Source organism: Chenopodium album, chromosome 15 (assembly GCF_948465745.1).
Source record: "Chenopodium album chromosome 15, dcCheAlbu1.1, whole genome shotgun sequence".
Lineage (NCBI taxonomy): Eukaryota > Viridiplantae > Streptophyta > Magnoliopsida > Caryophyllales > Amaranthaceae > Chenopodium > Chenopodium album.
Window position 1 is genome coordinate 27,724,237 of NC_137848.1, and position 17,041 is coordinate 27,741,277.

At 32.3% G+C, this 17,041-nt stretch overlaps 1 long non-coding RNA gene across 2 annotated transcripts; it reads left to right on the plus strand.

Annotated features, from left to right (window-relative positions):
* Window positions 1–3,539: 3,539 nt before the first annotated feature.
* LOC145582104 (uncharacterized) lies at window positions 3,540–7,993 on the plus strand. Of its 2 annotated transcripts, XR_014099762.1 has the most exons (3): window positions 3,540–3,703; window positions 4,945–5,345; window positions 7,427–7,993. It is a non-coding gene; the product is annotated as an uncharacterized LOC145582104 (long non-coding RNA). The 2 variants fall into 2 exon arrangements; XR_014099761.1 differs by lacking the exon at window positions 7,427–7,993 and having other exon boundaries at window positions 4,945–5,573.
* The last annotated feature ends 9,048 nt before the right edge of the window (window positions 7,994–17,041 follow it).

Consider the following 17,041-nt stretch of genomic DNA (forward strand, 5'->3'; position numbering starts at 1 on the left):
ATTCCTACTCCTATTCAAATTAGACATTGACTTCTTTCAAATACCATTGACTTTAAATCTTCCTTTTATAAATATCATATGCCCCAAATTTTCTAGATAATAAAATAAAATATTTTCAAAACTATTAAATAATTAAATTGGACCTTTAATTAAAATAAAACTTTTAAATTAATAAACTACCATAAATAATTCATTTCGACTTATTTAAATACTTTATGAAATAGTTATTTAAATTAAAATACGTATAAAAATACGGGTTATTACATTGGTAGACACAAAAGGAGTAAACTATTAGATCTTAAACCAAGCAGCAGTGGCAGAAATCCTAAGGTTTTAATTGTATTCCCTTCAAAACTAAATAAAATATGAAATTTGGCAAAATGATTATTACAAATATATGCATACATACATACATACATACATATACATATATATACATATATATACATATATATACATATATATATATATATATATATATATATATATATATATATATATATATATATATATATATATATATATAGTTATATCATGATACTAGGATTTACACTCCCCAAAAGATATACTAGCCTCTATTTCCTCTCCTCTCTCTAAAACCCTAACTTCCATTGTTGAATATTGGAGGGGCTTTCATCGATTTTTATTGATGGAAAGCCCCAATCGTTTGTTTTTGTGTGCTTTTTCTATTGTTTTAGGTTTATAATAACTCTTCCTCTTCTAGAAGGAATATTTCTCCCTCGAAAGACAGGGTCTTTCTTTTTCTTTAGGAGGATTTAGCTCCTTCGAAAGACCGAGGTTTTCTTCTCTCTTTTGAGGGAGGATTTGATTTTTTGTTTCATGGATTGCTACAGAGTTGTTTCATGGGTAAAATTTTGTGCGGGATCGAAAAAGAGGTTAATATTTCGATTACAATCTAATGAATCAAACGGAAAATTTCTGCATGGCTACAACAGATCGATAGACCCCCTCGCTAATGAAGGTCATAAATCACAGCGATATGAAAGAGGGTATGAAGAATGTACGATTTGCAACAACGATCGTAGCTTTGCTTACGGAATGTTTTTATTTCACGCAATTATTACGTATTTATTATATCTAAATCTCTTTGTAGATGTCGTATGACTTTATTTATGAATCAATTTTATTTCAAAAAAAAAAAAAAGATTAACACTCTCTAATATTGGCTAATTAACAATATTAATTGAGTAAAAAGTCTTTAAACTATATAGTAAATTGTATACTTTTGATGGAAAAAATACCCATTTATTCCAAGAATAATAATATACAAATCAAGAACTTCCCTGGAACAAAATCGATCTCCATACTCGAATCAAAGACCTGTCCTCCTTAAATTGTGCCATGGTTTTGTACCCACCGACTTAAAAGTGAAATACGCCACCACCGGGTAGACTTGGCAGAATAGGTGTCCCCTTTAAGCGGCCCGCCTTAAACGGTTCATTCGGGTTGGGTCAATTCAGGTCGGGTCCATTTCGGGTCACTCAATATTCGGGTCGGGTTTGGGTCGGGTCGGGTCAATTCAGGTTTCAGGTCAGTTTCGAGTCAATAATTATTTAGGTCGGGTTGGGTGTCGGGTCAACACTTCGGGTCGGGTCATTTCGAGTCGGGTCAAATTGGGTCAGGTTAGTCTTCAGGTCCAAATTTCGGGTCGGGTCAAGTTAAGGTCGGGTTGAGTTTGGGTCGGGTCGATTCGGGTCGGGTCAATCTTCGAGTATAATTGTCGAGTCAAGTTATGATCTGGTCATGTTGGGATCGAAAGCTTGGGTCGAGGCATCAAACTCAAATAAATTTATTAATGTTTTCTTTATAATTACTAATGTTTTATTAAGAAATATAAATCAAAATGTCAACACCATTATTATATTGCCGAGAGTTATTAGTTTATTACAATATTATTGTTTCGTATATGTAATCAGTGTCATTGATTAATTAGTCAAAAATTAAATTAGTTTAAGACTTTAAGGGCTTGTTCTCTTCATGACTTCATCACTTCATCTTATAAAAATAAGTTTAAGCATAAGCCTATAAGGTCCAATAAATTTAATAAGGTCTAATAAATTCAATAAGTTCCAATAAGTCGAAATAAGATCTAATGAGTTCTAATAAAGTCTAATAATGAGGTGTAAATGTGTAATAAGGGTCTGTTCACCTTATTTTCACTTATTTCAGGTCTTAATAAGTTCAGATAGGTTAATATAAGTTTAGAAAAGAATAAGTTTAGATAAGTTAAGTTTAAGAAAAAAAAAGTCATGATCAGGGTTATCCAAGTTCAAATAACAACTAAAATAAGTTTTAATAAGTTCAAATAAGTTAAGTTAAGTTCAAATAAGTTAAGTTAATTTCAGATAAGTTCAATTTAAATCAGATTAGTGAAAATTAGGTGAATAGAACACACCTTAAGATCCAATAAGTTCTAATAAGTTCAATTATGTTTAATAAGTTTAATAAGGTCTAATAAGTTTAATAAGTGATTAAGGTCTAATAACTTAATAAGTTCTTATAATTTCAGGTACAATAACAAGTGTTCCTAATCAAGTGGAACTCTTTAGAAACTATGAATTTACGAGTACTAAATACACGCACATTACACAGGTCATGTAAGAGTATAAGACCACGTAAGTGCGTCATTTTTAACCAATTATAATCAAGGAAATAAACAAACTTTGATATTTAGATACTCTTACATGTAAAGATTATGATAAATAATTTAACAGAGGATGTTGTCAAATGACGAAGCACCTTAAAGTTATTGCATTGCAGTATTGCACACCATTTTATATTTATATAGTGCGATATTCATTTATAAAATTACTTATAAGGTTGTTTATGATCTTCTTCTTTTTTTTTTTTAATGAAAAAAATAAATAAAAAATTATAAAGTTATGATTGAAAATTTTAGATGAAAAATTACCTCCATATTTATTCAAGCATTTAACTCAATTACTTGATTTTTAAATAGTGGGAAATTCTTCTCTCTAAAAATAAAAATAATTTCACGAAAAAAATTTGTGGGAAAACTCCCTCTTATTCCAAACTAGATTAGACTCGTGCGTGAATGCACGATTTAAATAATTTTATTATTATGTATATGAAGTAATTTTGTTATCATACATACAAACATTAATTTTATCATTTGTGTGAAAATGAGTGGCAATTATTTTTTTATTCAAAAATGTATAGTGTAGATTAAAATAATAATTGTTAAAAAAAATTAAAATAATAATGACAATTAATGACATCATCAATAGAAATGGAGGGAAACTATTTAATGTGAGAATGACACGTAGGATATAATGTAAGGGATGATGATGTCATCAATGTTTTGTTTTAGTAATAGTTAATAGATAACTTGAATGTTTGATTCAAAAATAGTGGGCAAATTTTCCCTCTAACAATAAAGTCACTAAAATATAAGCAGGAAAACTATTGTTAGAAAAAAAAGAAAAGAAAAAAAAGTCAATTAAGACCCTGAGGTCAAACTTAGCCCTATAAACATTCTATTCACCATTTCAGTCGTTCTTCCTTATTTCATTCCCTCTCTTCAGCTCATCTTCATCTTTTCTTTAGATCTTGGTCCTTAAGGCCTCAACTCCTAGTCTCCTCACTGATTGAGCTTTACCTCAACAACCGCTCAAGCTTATTCTCCTTTTTCTCTCTTCTCAACTCAAATGGGAAATGTCAGGTAATGGTGTATTCTTCGAATCGAATTTCAATTGTTTTTTTTTACCGACTATTTAACATTCACAGTGATATTATCTGTTTCGAATTTTACTCGTTTTGAGTTTTTTGTGTTTTCGTTGCTATTTTTCATGTAAATTTTCTTTAATTTTTTTTGCTGAACTGCTCAAGTGGTTTAATGTTTAATTATTTTGCCGGCTTGCTGAGTTTAAATGATTAATAATGTTTAATTGATACTTGGGTTGTGACTTATGAGGGTAAAATATGTTTGATTGGAAATTATTTTGCTCAATTAGAAAGGGTTGTTTATCTTCTGTTTAATGGCCGTGATAGTTGTTGATTACCCTTAATTTAATCGTCTAATTGATTAACGAAAACTGATACTTGAAATCTAGGTTATCTTCTGTTTCTATTGCATGTATCTTCTTTCTTATGTATTGGAATTTTTGGGCTGCTGGCTTTCAATTAGAACCATCTCAGACTCAGAGCTTCCACACGAGAAGAGTAAGTTCATAACTAAACCATCTCACACATATGCATTCTTTTGGCTTGTTGATTTTCTCATGAGAAGAGTAATTGGCAGTGCTATTCACAATTTACTTTTTCTTTTGGCTTAATTGGCCATCTCAGTTTTCATACTCACTTTACATGGTGAATTGGTTGATTATTGGGTTCCTAGTTTCCTTCTTTTTTTAACTGTTTCCTCAAAAGTCAAGGAATAATATTTTTTTACAATCACTTATATTTTGGATGACATTACTCTTGCTTGAAGTAGATGACTTATATTTGTTATATTTTGGATGACATTACTCTTGCTTGAAGTAGATGACTTATATTTGTTATATGAGTCTGTGTGGATTGGAAGGATCACATATTTTGTATGCATGATTGTTTGAACACATATACAACCAATACTTCTATTGGTCTTTTGAACATTTCTTGTACTAAGCTTTACTAGTTGTGGTAAATTGGTAATGTTGCTCAATGTTTGACCTTAACAATTCTTGCCAACTGTGGGATGAATACTTGTTCATGCTACTGATGTTGATACTTTATAGTGTGCTGGAAAACATTCATTCTAGATCAATTTTAAAGTTTTTTACTTCATTTATTGTTAGGTTCATTCATAGCTCATAAATTATGAATTTATTTTTAGGTTCATTCATAGCTCATAAATTATGAATTTATTTTTAGGTTCATTCATAGCTCATAATGTACATGTCTGATTTTTACTTCATTTTGCAGAGGTAGATTATATTATTTATGATGAGCCTTTGATGACACCTGAGGAAGATTCACTATAAGAAGAAGCCACTTCCCTAGTTTCACCTGAAGATCCAAACCTTACATTTTCAAACATGGCACAACCTGAAAATGTGGAGCCTGAATCTGCTGCTTCAGAGAAGAATGCAAACACCGTGGAACATGATTCTGCTTTTGTAGATAAGAAGCATAGCCTGGTTTGGAAGGATTCCCTCATAATGGACCTAGGGAATTCCCAGATGGGAAAGCGAGGGCAATTTGCAAACATTGTCAAAATACATCCTTCATTGCCAACTCTAGATATGGTACAAAAAATTTGAGTAGACATCTTGAAAAATGTGGCCCATATCTAACTGCCGTGAAAACCCAAGAAGGAACCAAAGGTAAAATTTAAAACCAAATGGCATATACAGAGTTGTTAGCTAGAGCTATAATTAAACCTGGATATGCTTTTTCTTGGGTTGAACATGACGATAATAGAGAAATTCATGCATATTTAAATAATGAAGTGAGATTTATATGTAGAAACACTGCCAAAGCTGATCGTCTTAAATTGCATAAGAAAATTGAAGGATTCGTAAAGTCTCTAGTCGTATCTCTTTGACACGTGATATGTGGACTTCTTGTCAAAATGAGGGATATTTTTGTTTGACTGGTCATTACGTGGATGATAATTGAAAAATTAGATAGTAAAGTGTTAAACTTTACTCACATAGATACACCACACTCAAGAAAAACCATATATACTGTCGTGTTGTCCATGCTTCTAGATTGGGGTATTGATGACAAGATTTTTAGCTTTACATTAGACAATGCTTCTAGAAATAATAAAATGCAAACTTGTTTTAAGGACACTTTACTTTCACGAGGGGCTTTGTTTAGTAACGGTGATTATTTTCACGTACGATGTGCTGCACATGTATTGAATCTCATTGTTCAAGATGGTCTTAAGGTCATTGAGCATATTGTAGGGAAGGTAAGAATTTGTGTCAAGCGTGTTAAATTTTCCGAAACAAGAAAAAACATGTTCTGTTCTTGTGTGAATTTAGCTAGAATTAAAGAAACAAAGGCTTAGTTGCTTGATGTCAAAACAAGCTGGAACTCTACATACATGATGCTTGATAGGGCTATTGGTATCATGGGTGTAATACCCCGGAAATTCCCTTCCTTTCAAATACATTCTTACTCCAAATAAAACACATTTTTAGGAAATATCCAAAGTATTACCGCCACCGTGATAACGGCTAAGTCTATTTTCAAAGTCACACAGCGAAAGACTAACTTTTAAAACTCAAATAAAATAAAGTTTAATAAAACCAAACTCAACTTTAAAACCAACTTACATTAAACCAATAAATTGGAACCATTAAAGCCCCTTTTTAAAAACCAAACTAAAATATAAGTAATAATTAATGTTAGTGTCAACAATTACATAGATAATTCAATGAGTAAATAATAAACAATGAAACATATAACCCTCTTCGCTCAATCCCATCATGCTTGATATGCTCCTTGGACCTATACTTCTCTTTATTTAAACGTCATTACTCACCATATAAAATTGGTCATAGTAGGGTCAATTCAAAGAAAAGCCAAACACAAATAAAAAGTACGAATCAACAAAAGTTGAGTACATATGCACCAATAGGAATAAACACACTAACATGAATATCCTAAAAATAGACAATAAATAAATAAATAAATAAAACATGCTTGCCATACAACATAAGTCAACTTACCTTTGACTAATGATCTACTTTAATTCATTAATAAATAGTTTTGGGTAACACTTCGGACTGGTTTCCTTCTTTAAAATAGCCCATTAAATATGGAGATTTCAATCAGGGAGTTACCCCAATTGGTAACTACTATGTCACACTTGGTAACGGAATTCCAGCGCATTAATAATAAAAGAAAGTACAGCGTCCTGTACCCCTGTAGAAGCTATGCTCAAACATAAAGTCACATTACTCCCCCCATCTATTCATACTCAATGTATATATGTTCCAAGAGTTTTGGTACGTATCCTCTTACACTTAACGTGATTTACCAAATTAATTTGTGATGACTCCAACCAATCAATCAAAATCAAAGATTATAATAATTAACACATACTTCCAATTCATTCTTGAATTAATAAGTGAGCACATACTGTTTATTTTAATTAAGGTTCCTTGCCTTATTTTGTGCACAAAATTGCACGATTACTACATTGGTGCATAAAATGCAGTAATAACTTCCTTGACTCAATCTCAACTATGTGAGTGAGTAATTGATGAGTGCCATTTATGGCACTCATTTGATAAGTACTTAGGTTGTTTTTACCTTCTTTTCATATCTTTCTTTCTTAATAAATGCTTAGTTTTATACATTTTCTCCTTAGTTTCCCTTTTCTATCTTATTTTGTGTTTTTATGATTTTTCTAGTGTTTTCTCCTTTATTTCCTCTCTTTTCATGGTTGTAGGTATTGTATGAGGTTTGGGGATTGATTTTGGTGGTTTTCTAAGTTGGAAGATGCATTTGGAGCAAGCTTATAGCATTGGGAAAGCTCAAGATGCAAGAAAGTGGATGCCCCAATTTTTAGCTCTTGCGCTCTCAAGCGGCGCTCTCATGAAATCTCGGTGTTGAACCCATCGTCAAGTCCATTTGAATCTGCCATGTTTAGTGACTATCATGAAGACCTTACGAGCGTACACGAAGTCTAATTAGCGAGTGCACGAAGTTACGAAGAAACCCAGAAGACCGCGGGCGCGCATGGCACGTGCGCGGGCGCTCCTCCCTATTTTCGGTTTCGCTCGATTTTGTTACCGCGCCTCTTATAAATACCTATTTTTAACCCAATTTTTGTAAGAAGTTTTAGACATAATTTTGATGATAACTTTAGCTTAGTTGAGAATTTCTCTCTATAGTTTTAGGGTTAGTTTTCGGAGTAGTTTTAGAGAGAGAAAGTGAGATATTTTATTGGGGATTTGAGAGATTAAAGATCCAATGTGACAATTGTTTTTGAAGATCACCATAATCAATCAATGAAGATTTCTATCTCTATCTCATTTAATTTTTTTGTTTATTTTCATGTTTGTTTGATTTGATTTTGATGTTTGATTCTTGATTAGTGTAATTGTTCTTCATATTTAGTTGATTCTTGATTTCTTAGTTTCTTGTTGATTAGATGATGATTCTTTTATTTGGCTAGGGATTGGGTGAAACTTGTATGATTGATTGATTGTGATTAATTTGGGAATTATGTTGATTGATTGTTGAGATTAAAGTGATTAATGTATGTTTACATGTGTGTAGTTTGATTAGGCCTTGAGAATTATACTAGATTGCATTGTAATTTCTAATGATACGACCCATTGATATAGGAATTGCAATTTTCGATTGGTTTGGATTGTGATTCTCCTAGTTTGTTATTCGTAGGGACCACTAGCTTAACAATTAGGAGATAACTCTTTAATTCTAATTGATAGCCCTTATAATTAGTCTTCATAACCATTGATTGACATGTTCTTCCAAGTTGTTGTAATTGTCATGATTACTTGTTGATCCCCATTCCCTAGTGTTTCATTTGTTTTCTTATTTGTTTTGGTAGTTGAATAGTGTTACTTCTTCACCTTTGACTTCGACCTAGCTTAGGCGCCCAATTGAAAGAACTTGAACATAACCGTTCCTTTGGGTTCGACCCTTGACTTACCTCTATACTTGTACTTAAGTTTATTAAGTGATTATAAATTTTGTTTGGCTTAGGGAGGATTAGTCTTTAAAGACCTAGTTTTCCCCCTGTCAGTAATAAACTAACTTCTTGACTCGACCTCAACTTATGTGAGTGAGTAAATAAATAAACTAATTTTCTTGACTCAACTCCAATAATAAATGGGTGAGAATAGAATCATGAATCATGCTCAATAAATATAACTTTACCTCTTTTCAATAGACATAAGTCTTGCTTGTTAATTACATGCCTTCTTGATAATGAATAATAACTAATATAACATGATTCAATTACTTTCAACTTGTATCAAGCTTATAATAATTATTCCAATATATTCACATGCTTACATATAAGACATGGATAACTAATCAATCAATCTAAGTATCACAACACAACTTAACATGATATTAATCTCATACTTGATACCAATTTAACTTCCTAACATGGTACTACGCATAATTAATACATACTATGCGCATACGTACCTTATATCGTCTTTCCAACTAGCCACAATGCTAGAAATTACTCAACTTAAAGTCTCAGCTCCTACAATACCAAGTATAAAAACTCAATTAATTACTTGATTACACAAATTTCAAGCAACTTTTAAAACATCTTAAAATCTCTCTAATAAGCTGAAATTTTGGTTTAAAACCTATAAAACGCTTTTTTTAAGTGGGTAATTAAAACCACAAAGTAAAAACATAATTATAGGTCTCATATAAAAATTCAAGCATACTTTTTAAAATTTAAACCCCTCAAATAAATCTGAAAATTATATTAAAACCAACTAAAACCTTCTCTACTTATGGGTAATCAACCCCTTTTTATTAAAACACAAAAGTAGTACTTATAATAAAATTTCAGCAATTTATTTTGAATAAAAACTCATTAAAACTCCATAAAGATACAATATTTAAGCTTTATTATCACTTACAATCAATAGGTGTATAAAACCCCCAAATTAATTGCAAGAAAGAGCCCTAAAAAATCAATTCTTTTTATTATTAAAACCCTAACTTATAATACCTTATAAAATCATAATTTAAAACAATACAAAATCTGAAATTTATACTCTTTAATCATTAAAACACAATTTTAAAACATACTAATCATAATCTAACAATCAAAATCAAAAACCCAAAGTATAAATTATAGGAATAGTAATTAAAACAAAAGGAGAGAGAAGGGAGGATGACCACCGTGGGTGGCGGTCAGTTGCCCGGACTGCCGACGGGAGGTGGCGGAGATGGTGACGTGGTGGCGAGGTGGATCTTCAAGCAAGCAAAGATTGCTCCCGTTCGTGAGATGGTTCACGCAGAACCCCTAGAAACAAGGAAAAAGAAAAAAAATAAGAAAAAGAGAAATAAGGGAAAAAGAAGGAAAGAAAAAAAAATAAGGCAAAAGAAAAGAAAAAGAAAAAGAAAAGAAAGGAAAACTTACATGAGAAAATCTTATTTCTTTAAGCCTCTTTATGTGGGAAAATTCTGGGGTTTTGAGAGATATTTAGAGAGTAGAGAATAGGGTTTATGTTTGAGCTCAATAAATAAATGGGCTTAAGTTATGGAATATTAGACCTACAAGGGTTCAAATAAAGAGTTGGGCTTAGTTAAATGAAATGGGTAGGTCCAATAAGAGTATGTAAGATGAGTTTACATACGATTATTTAAATGAGCACATATAATTAATAAATGTTTGGCCCAAAATATAATTTACTTTTATAAAACTTTATAATTAAAATATTTTAGCCCTTTAAAATATTTGATTAAAATACTTGAGTCCTTAAAAATACATTTTATAATACTTAAATAGTTTATAAAAATACATAAAAATATGGAGTATTACAGTGGGGCCTTTGAGGAAATGTTTGAAGTTCAAAGTCATTGTCCTAGTTCAGAAGAGTGGGAAAATCTTGAGAAAATCCGTGATGTTTTAGAACCATTCCATGAGATAATTGAATTGTTTTCAGGAAGTGATTATCCTACCTCAAATCCATATTTTGGGAATGTTTTGAAAATTATTATGCTTTTGATGGAATTGGTGCGTGGCAATGATGAAGTTTTAAAGAGTATGGCAATAGAAATGAAGAGTAAGTTTGATAAGTAATGGTTTAATTCATAAGGTAATGACTATAGCATGTTATTTACATTTGCTATTATTCTTAATCCTCGTTGCAAAGTGTATGTCCTAAAGTTTTGTTATGAAAGCATTTTTGGAGAGGTAATGGCTACCTTGAAAGTCAATTCTATCCAAGCTAAGTTGGAAAGGTTTTATAAGCTATATACTCGAGAGGAACATCATCAGCATCAAACATCGACGCTAATGTGGGTGTTAACTCAAGGTCTAAATCCTCCACAAGCACTTCAACAGGAAACAAGCGAAAATTCGATTATTTTGCGATAATTTTTATATTGTTATTTCAAAAGTTTTAGATTTCATGTTTAAATTTTTGCTACTTTGTCATTTGTTTTTGTGTGGTTAGTTTATTGTTTCTGTTTATAATCAGTTTTCTTTATATTAGGTTTTCAGTTTCTGTTTTCCATATTTTGCTTTTTCATTTTCTGTTTTTATTTTTTCAGTTACTGTTTTCCAGTTTTGATGAGTGTCATTTATAGCACTCATTTAGCCTCTTTTAATTAAGATGAATTTTAATTTCTTTTATAACTCTTTTATCTCTTTTTCTTTAGTTTTATCTTCTATTTCTCTAGTTTGTATTTTACTTAGTCGTTTTCCCGTTTTCTTGCATTTAGTAGTTTATTTCGCCTTTTCTCTTTTATTTTCTTCCTTTTCTTTAATTTTAGGAGATTGGTGATGTCCAAGGATCTCCTTGGATCTTTCTCGGGATTTGTAAGGCTTAAAATGCAAGCCGGTCTCTCCCTTCGAAGCTCAGGTGTTAAGGGGTGCAAGGTCCAAGCCTTCTAGGCCGCGCTCTCAAGCTGCATGGCATCAAAAATGGTGTTGAACTTACCGTGGGAGCCTTTGGAATCTTCCACCCCCAATGTTCATCAAGAGGAGCGTACGGAGGCATAGACGGATGCGCGAGAGAGGTTGCCCTACTCCCAAGCGCGAGCGCGCATGTGCAAGGTGCGGCCGCGCAGCCCTGTTTCCCCCGTTCTGTACCCATTTCTCCACGACCGCGCATATTGAGGAGAGGGCGCGCCTGTACGGGTTCTTTTTGGAAGTCTAACAAACTTCTCCTTTACTAGTTTTACTATATATAGATTTTTCTTCTTTTTAGAGAGAGAATTAAGTACTAAAATTTAATAGAAATTAAATAGAATAGATTTTTAGAGAGAGAAGCTCAAGATTTAGGGAAACTTTTGTTCTTAGATTTCAGAGAGAGAAACTTGGTAATTGATGATTGCTACATTTTGATCTTCATTCTCTTTGATATTGATCAAGGTTTTGTAAGAATTCCTTTCTCTTTAATGCAATTTTAGTGTTCGATTTTTAATATATTGTTGAATTTCTAGTAGATTGTTTGATTTGATTGTTGATATTTTGATTACAATATTGATGATGAAATTGATGATTTGTTTTGTTTTTCTTTTCAATTCTACAATGTGTAGTAAATAGATCCTTTGGTAGGGATGTAGTGAAGCATGTATGAATGATAGACTATTGCTAATTTGGGGATTTTGATTAATTTGATATTGTGATAAAATTGGTTGATGGAATTTGTGCATGTGTTTGATTTGTTGAGGAGTAGTTAACCTTGATTATCAAGCTAGATTGCATTGTAGTTTTCATTGATACGACACATTGATTTGGAAGCTACTCTTATCGATTGAACTTGTCTCGTGATTTTCCTTTGATAGTCATTCGTAGAGACCACTAGTTTGACCCTAGGAAATAGCTTTTCAAGTGATTTTGATTGCAAATACTATTTTTCCCTTGCATTATTTGATTGATCAACTTCCTGTCAAATTAGCATGTTTATCGTGAATGCATGTGGATCCTAATTCCTTAGTATCTTGATATTGATTTCTGTTCTTAGTATTTGTTATGTTGATTGCTTTTGTATTAGACCAAACCGTTTGCTTAGACTTCGGAATAGCTTGACTTAAGACCATAGCATATACATCCATTCTTTTGGGTTCAACTCAGACTTACCCCTATACTAGGGTTAGGTTTGGTTATAAATTTTGTTTTATAGGGGGAGTTTTTGAATCCAACGACCTATAATCTACCCTCCGTCAAGTTTCTATTTTTTTACTTTGTAATTTTTCAGTTTCTATTTTTTTTAGTTTCTATTTTAAGTTTTTCAGATTCTAATTTTTTAGTTTACGTTTTTAGTTTCCAGTTTCCGTTTTTAAAGTTTTTGTTTTTTAGTTTTTATTTTCTGTTTTTTTTTGTTCAATTAATTATTCACATTTTCATCCAAATTATCAATTTTGGTTTTTTAATATGCTGCTATGTTCTTTTCAGATATATGATGATAAAGAGATTTCATCTCCTTCTAGTGATATGTCAATGTTAGATGTCAATGTTAGATGTCTACCTCAATGACCCTAAGCTAGACCGAACAACGGAACTTGACATATTAACTTTTTGGAAAGAAAATGAATATCGATATAAAGAGCTTTCTCATCTTGCTAGAAATATTTTGGCTGTTCCCCTCACAACTGTTGCTCCGGAATCAACTTTTAGCATAGGAAGTCGAGTATTGAATAATTGGAGAAATGCTACCCTTCCTGAAAATGTGGAGGCTCTAATAACAACTCGTAGCTAGATATTTTCCTATGAAAGTAAGTATTTTGCCTTATTTATTAGATTTAAAAATATCTTGCACTTTAATTTTTTTTAGATTTATAGATTTATATGTAACATTTTATTTTATATTTATGTAGAGATCGAGGATGATGCATGTATTGGCACTTACGTCGACTGGGCTAAAACAAAATCACATGAATGATGTTCAGAATTTAGATAATGGAATATTGGACACTGATTTTAAGAATATTAGTTTGTTATCTTTGCCTTTTAAAACTTGTATCACTTTTGGTATTGAATATTTTGTTATTTGTAATAACGTTTTCCTTTTCAACACTATTTAGTTGTATGATTTAAAAATTAGAGAAATTAGAGGGAACAGGGAATGAAGCTAATGCTATTTTGTGGGGAATGCAGCTTGTAATTGAGTTGGGTAACCCTGTGAATCTGTGATAATGTTATCAATGCCATAAATAAAGTAGAAGTGGGGAGCTCCTCTTTCCACTTGCTGTTAGATTATATTATATTTTTGTACATGTAGAAACAAACATGGTCATCATGACTCATGAGCCTCTTTGGGACTTTGGGTGACGGGTAGGATGGTGTGGCCTTAAAATTTCATTTCTTAGGTCTTGTTCTCTTCACCTCATTTTTGCTGAACTGAAATTATTTTTACTGAAACAAAATTATATTTGCTGAACTTAAATTATTTTTACTGAACTTAAATTAATTTTATTGAACTTGAATTATTTTTGCTGAACTGAAATTATTTTTACTGATTTTCTATTATAATTCTTCTTTAAGAAAACTTAATTTTACTGAACTGAAATTATTTTTACTGAACTGAAATTAATTTTACTGAATTGAACTTATTTTTACTGAACTCAAATTATTTTTACTTAATATTATTTTTTTAAGGTGAAGAGAACAGGGCCTTAGTCTTCTTTGTGACTTTTCTTTAAACAAATAATAATTTAAATGAATCAATAAAATAAATAATATAATATAATTAAATTAAATTAAAGAAAATAAAATAAAAAATAAAACAACACTCTAAACAAGAAAATTATACAATAAATATCAAGTTATTAACAAAAATATACAAGTCGTTTTTTTTAAGACATACAACTAAAATATATAACTCGATTTGGTTCAGGTTATATTCAATAAGTGTTTATTAGGTAAAATTAATTAAGCCAAATATAAATTAGGTCATTTTGAGTATCGATTATTTTTTATTCGAGTCATTTCGGGTATAGTTCAGGTCGCTTCGGGTTTCGGGTCTATAGAGTTCAATTGATTAGGGTTAAGATTGGGTCGGGTCACTTCAAGTATCTGGTCAACTACGAGTCGGGTCAATTCGGGTTTCGGGTCCATTTCGGGACGAGTCAATTCGGGTTTCAGGTCAAGTTCGGGTTAACTCCACTTTGGGTCGGGTGTGGGCCAGGTCGGGTCAATTCGAGTTTAGGGTCAATTTCAGGTTAACGTTTTCGGGTCAATTTCGGGTCACGTGTTGGGTTATTCGGGTCGGGTCAAGATTGTCAGGTCTACCACCGGTACATGTATCCTAATGACGCACCCTCCCCGCAAGTTTTATACAACGACCACCATAATTCGTGTACCAGAATTCAAAGGTTGGAAATGCTCAAGAACTGTTCAGATCTCAAAAAGAGTGGCTTGTATTTTTGTGTTTAGGGTTCAAAGATGATCAATAAAAATACGGAGGTACTCGTACTTATATATGTTCCAAACTTGGAAACAAAGTAAACCAACCAACCCAGCTTGACCTACCGGGCATAAGTGAGGATTGCAATAGTAATCAACCACGGATCCGATTGCATTACTATTTCTAACAATCCCCCACTAATGCAAATGGATTATCAACAAGAAATCTGAACAGTACATGAAAGTCTCAGTACTTAAATGCTAGTATCTGAAGATTTGGACTAATAAATTAGTGCACAAGGTTTTCAACTCTTCCCTAGTAAGTATCCTAAGATTTGAACTTCTAGGAGTGAGGAAGGGACCTTGTAAACACATACCTTGACTTTAGAGCTTAAGCAACTTCGCAATGGCTACACTTGGAATCTCATGAGTACTTCAGAAGGATCACGCCCAATTCTCCCTAGAAGAGCGCCACTCTTCATACCCATGTAGGTGTTCTCAGCATTCCCGAAAAATCTAAGGACTATTCATGCAACCATGTGAAACTCACATGCACCTTTCAAATCCAAGGATCATTCATGCAATGGAACTAAACGTTAAGAACATTTTAGTTCAACCTCTATCATTCAATAGTGCACCATTTAGCCACAGCTCAACGAGCTTTCGGGCAAGATGCACTCAACTCTTCGGTGTCTCTATTTGTCCCTGCTCAAGTAATATCTGGGATAATAGTTCTAGATCACTTAAGATCACTATTACTCCCTACTCTTGAGCCACTGGGCTAGAGATATTAAGAGCAATGCTCAAACTTTCCTTCGATGCCATTATCAATCCTATTTTATGAGTATTCAGGCTAATGATTCTTGGTTCAGTTAAGTATCACTTTAGAGCCCTAATCAAAGAATATCTAGACAAATGACAGTTAGAGCCACACTCAGCCCGTGTCTGAATCACCTAGTTAACAACCACTCAAAAGAGTTAGATTCAACATGCGCCAACGGTGTAACATAACAATGAGTCAACCAAAACTAGGCTCCAGACTCATAGAGAACAAAAGTTCAAAGTTAATAGTGCATCGGTGCATCCATGTAAGTTGTCTCACTTAACTACCCAACCTGGGCTAGGGACACATTAAAAACACTAAAACTAAACCTGTTAATATCAAGCAGCATGTCTAGCAAGGTATTTAATAACTATAAAAATTAGAGGGTTACCGAACCAGATACCTCAACATCGTACACTCATTATCCATTATTCGTCACTGGACTGAAACACCACACGGGATTTTAAACACATTCCCTTAGAAGATCAAGCACTTACTTGTGCTCCACCTTTAGTAAGGAACTGCTTGATTCTTCCCTGCATTTTCATACTCTAACTAGAGCACTATTTCCACAAGACCTGTCTTACTTTGTCACTACCTTCGTAGTTCCTGACAACACACACAAAGACACTTGTGAAACTAATGTAGAGAACATGAGGATGAACTTACCCCCACAATGGACTAACTTCCAAAGTTCATATTGCAATAAAATTATATTCTTGGCACTTATCATCCCTAGCTAGCAATAATCTTTGCTTCCTAGTGGATAGTGTGTCACACTGTTGCTTTGCACATAACTCAAAACAGATAACAACCCATCACCTATAAATACATACAATAGGAGGGCAAACATAATCTTTGTTGTTTACATAACCTTTGTCCCCCTACATTGCTCCAACTCTAACAACGATTGGATTAAGCTATCTAGACAAATTAAGTGAACCAAAAAAATTCTTTCAGCAAAGAGCATCATGTCATGAATAAAATGTTAAATCAATTAACTTGCAAGTCATTAGCCTATTGAATTAAACATCAAAGCTAATCCACACCCAACAACTCTTGTTTTAACATGATCAACAAATTCACTAAATTAGGTTTTCTACATAGTGAGAATGAGGTTAATACATACCTTAGTTGATACAATGATCTTACCATCCAGAATCGCA